Genomic DNA, 5,086 nt, shown 5'->3' with positions numbered 1-5,086 from the left:
TGCTGCTGACACGAGGCCGTCAAGGAGCAACACTCGCGCTCCAATTGGTTTAATTCGTTGTGAGTGGTTGAACTTCGGCTTTTCGACATTGGGAGTAAATGTAATGCGCTCCTGTCAAAGGAAGTTTGCAGCTTACTACAGAGCAAGAGTGAGCGCTCAGCAATTTAGTGTAACTGTAGTTAATATATGCATTTAGTCTTTTCGAAAATGCAATTTTTTACATTATGTCTTCGAAAATCGCATTTTGATTGCTCTATTCAACAGTGTTCGGCTTGAAGAGCGGCAATGAATTTGTCACTGATTTTTTAATCGTAATGTTGCCCTATTTTCGAAAAGTAAAATTTATGGTAAAATATCTACAAAGGAAGGATATATAAATACACAGATATACTAGCATTTTTCGAAATTGCACTAATAGTGATCAGATATTTAATTAATTACCAACCTACTCACTAAATTATTAAGAAAGGTTAAAGTTTTCTTTTGAAATGGAAGTAGTTGAGACTCTAAACAAAGACAAGCTATATTATTCCAAATATCTCTCTAAATATACCATATACACTAAATATATACTAAATATACTAAAAGACACCATGGTTAGCCTGCCTGATCCTAAAGTTTCAAGTGTTTAAACTACATTAGGATACTTTATAAGAAAAAGGCTCTCAAACATTCTCCAAATAAACGTACTATAAAGTATTACCATAAAATATGCCCTGTTACCAAAGTCCTTGTTTGCCATAAAATTAAAATTATAGCCATAATTTAGTACTAAGCTCTCGTGAAAAATTAGTAGCAGTCACACTCTTGAGTGAAATTCATATTAAATACTCATTTATGCTCTTCGCTCACTGCGCCTGCGCATTAATTCGATATCGAAATCGTATTATAGTCAAACAGCACGTGCTTCGCCACTAGCATTGTCATTCAATAAACAAAAGCAGATCTCGCAGATAAACAATTTTTAATGCCAGTTTTTAGTGTATAATATTCATGCATACTCATGCATACATATATGTATGTCATATGACAGCAATGTGAGCAACATGCAAAGGAAACTAATAACGGGAGAATAAAATTTATATCAATAAATTCTGTAAACCAAAGCATCGTACAAAGAAGAATATATTAAATACTTGAGTTGATTAATAAGCTGTTTATGCTGATCTTTAAATTTAATTTAGCAACTGAGATATCATAGACATGGGATTCATGTGATATCTTAATATTTTATTTTTTTGTGACACATTGTACAATTATTAAAAGCTTTTATCAAATCGAGGATGATTTTGTAAAAAAATTTACATATTCTTTGTCTTCTGTTCAGTTTTAGATTTATGAAAAATATAGAATTAAAATTATTTTTTTGAAATACTAATTTCTAACTATTAACTATTTCCTTAGAACCGTTTTAGAATATTCAAGTACCGAGAAACAGGGGATGGATGGCGGATTAAGCTTTTCAAAAGAGCGGTTATTTTATTAGAGATCTTAATATGTACTTGCACCTGACTATAGTAACAACACAAATTATTGAAGTCGCCATGTAACATGGGCAAAACAAGTTTTAACAATACATCAATTAATCTTCCCAGAACTCCAAAATTTCAATAATTGACTATGTAAAACTTTATAACGCTCAGTAAACTATTTTCGTTGCACTGACATTACAATTTGTAGTCTTAAAATCTCTGATCAATTGCCAATATTTTCCTACATGAATTTCATTTAAGCAATTTAACATATATTAAGGTACATATTTACATACAACAGTATTATATTTTTATTAAAAACATCCCAAAACTCAGCCGTTGGTAACGTGTACAATAAAAATTCTAGCCTGGACAGCAAACTCATCATTTATCCAAAATCAATAAACCAAAATTATTTCTATAGTAAGTTGATAAGTTTATTACTTTAAGGGGTTACATGGGTTTTGTCGCGTAAAAAATGGCCTTTTTTCAATATTTTCTTTTCAACGTAAAAAATTATTTATTTAATTCAAACTTTTTTCTGTCTTATAGATACATACTATTTAAAGAATAATTTCTGAAATTTACAAAAAAATAAAATTAAAACTCTTCCATTGTGACGTAATTTCTAGTGAACCCTCGGAAAAAAGGTGCGCCCGCGTTGTCAGTATAACTACTGACAGGATCAGCCAAAATGAAAAAGATAAGAATAACTGTGTTAGGTAAACTTGTGCCTAAACGAAAGAAAGTCAAAAAAAGTAAAAATTGGAATTTGGGCAGAAATTTTTTCAAAAAAATAATAATGTCAATCAAAATTGCTTGATATTTTTTTTTTAAATAGTTGTAATTGAAAAAAAAAATCCTTCATTCAAGCACGAGCACTCTATACATCATATATACAGCCGATCTTCCAACTGCTAATAATGTTTTGACATCAACTTTTGCGGATGACACAGCTTTAGTGAGTCGTAACAAATGCCCCATTATAGCATTAAAAATATTAGCGAAGCCCTTAAGTTCTGTCGAAGAGTGGCTAGCAAACTGGCGTATAAATGTAAATGAACAAAAGTGCAAGCATGTTACATTTTCCCTAAGACCAAAAACGTGCCCGGCAGTAAAAATGAACAATATTCTAGTGCCTCAAGCGAATGAAGTTACCTATCTTGGTATTCACCTAAATAGAAGGCTTACGTGGAGAAAACATATATCTAGTAAAATAAATTTAAATTGGCTTTTAAATAAAAACTCTAAACTAAGCTTAGACAACAAAGTGCTTTTATACAATGCGGTCATAAAGCCGATTTGGACGTATGGCATTCAACTGTGGGGTACGACCTGTGCAATAATACAAAGGTTCCAATCGAAAATGCTTAGATCAATCACGTGCTCACCATGGTACATGCGCAATGAAAATATCCATAAAGATCTTGGTATCCCTATGGTAAAGAAAGAAGTAGAGGACAGCAGATTGAAATATTTATCTAAACTCCGTGATCACCCAAACCCATTGGCTAATGCTTTAGTACATTCCTGCGATCAAACATGCCTAATAAGAAGGGATATGCCTGCATATTAAAGAGCAACGTTTCACCAATACAGCTCAATCACTTGGTTGAGCTTGTCTGGTTTTTAAATAGATTTAAGATTTTAAAACTTGTTGTTAGGCTTAAAAACAAGCAGATTCAATAAATAAGGAAATGCTGAAAAAAAGAACGAGTAAATTGTATTATCTCGAACACCTGTGCAAAATTTCATCAAGATCGGTTGAGTAGTTTTCGAAAAATTTGACAACCGACTTTCAAAACACGGTTCCGAGAAAATCGCTTTTAAAGTTTTGAGTAACAATAATACCTGACTTGGAGCGCACAATTTCCAAAAGCTGTATTTACGAAACTATTGTTCTGATCGACTTGAAAATTTAGGATAATATTCTTTCTTTGTTGTAGAAATTAATAAGCCAAAAAAAGCCATGTAACCCCATAGGTAGTTTTAAGAAAATAATAAATGGTCTATTTCTTCGAATTTTACCCGGATCAATTTCATGTTTTTCGATAATATTTTAATATTTTAAACAAATTGTACTATTTAATAAAACTAAAAAAAACTTAAAATTTTATAACATAAAAACTTATCGAATTCTTTTTTATGTAGTAACATAGACTACCCCTCATACAACGGTTATGTATTTAAACTACTTTTTTTAACACAGTTTTAACCTTAAAATTTGTATGTTTATACAATTGTATCTCTTTAAATTTAATTTTATCAAATCGTTCGAAAATTATGTTTTATTTAAAATTAGCCTAGTTTGGTAAATCACAATGCTTCAACATACCTTTAACATAATTCTCTGTTTGATAATCATAAAAACTGTTTCAACACCGCCTCAAGCGCATATAAATCATTTACACATAAAAGTTGAACATTATATTTATCCATCATTTGTATACACATACATATGTACATATGTATTTGTAAATTCCATAAATACATAAATAAGTGCAGTAAAAAAATGGATTTGTACAAATTGTACTATTGTTAAGTTACCGCTTAATTGCTAACACTTAATTGCTGAAATTGCGAACAATTGCAAAGCACGTACAATTCATTAGTTGTTGTTATTTATTGTATTCGTGTATGCGTGTTTGTGCGAGTGTGCGTGTGTGCGTTCGCAGCCCGCAAACTATGCCATGATTAATTATTGTTATTGGCCCAATTTGCCAACGCGTTAACCTGCTCCACCACAAAATGCATTATTATTATTATTTAAAATTAATGAATGCCGGTGAAAAGAGCGATAATGAAATATGGCATTTGTAAATAAAATAGAGTGAATTTTCAGTTTTATATTTTTTTGCAGAGCCAGAACAAGTGCACGCATACTATATTTATTTACCAATTTCCACACATTTAATAAATTATATTTACCGTGGATGTAAGTACAGGGGCGTTGGTGGAGTAAAAGAGATGATAGTTATCGACATTTGCCTAACGAAATACTAGTTTTGAGAAATTAATAACAGTAAAGTGAACTTTTAGATGATTTTCAAAACCTTTTAACCGTAAATATGTATATTCCAAAAGATAAAAAATATAAAAATATAGAAATTTTTTTTGTTAGAAAAAGAGTTTATTATATGCTTAGCTTCCTCTCGTAAATATAAATATCCACAAAATATTAAAAGAAAAATATTAAAAAAAAATGTCGGCCCAAATATTTCTTTCCCTCCATCCATATGAATGTGCTCCTGTATACCAGCATAATATACCGCCTCTGAATAAATGTTACAATTTAACTTGTTATTTACAGTAACTTCCTGTCATTTGTATTGATTTGATGCGGTAAATTGCATAATTAAATTTTGGTAATTTTATTCAACGGAAATGGTATTTATAAACAATTAGTGACTTTTTATGAAATGTAAACCGCTTACTAATACAATGTAATATGGGCGAATGCAATTTTGATGTGAAAAAATATTATGAAATATTCAATTGAGTTGCTTACTAAACGGATTATAGGATAATGCAAGGATAAACTGGTAGATTATGATAGTTTAATTACTGGTTTTTTAATTTAAATTGAAAAAAAATGATTTTTTATTTATTTAGCA

The sequence above is a fragment of the Zeugodacus cucurbitae genome, chromosome 4 (genome assembly GCF_028554725.1).
Source record: "Zeugodacus cucurbitae isolate PBARC_wt_2022May chromosome 4, idZeuCucr1.2, whole genome shotgun sequence".
In the NCBI taxonomy this organism is placed as follows: domain Eukaryota; kingdom Metazoa; phylum Arthropoda; class Insecta; order Diptera; family Tephritidae; genus Zeugodacus; species Zeugodacus cucurbitae.
The sequence above is the reverse complement of the archived record's forward strand: the minus strand, read 5'-3'. Positions refer to the sequence as shown.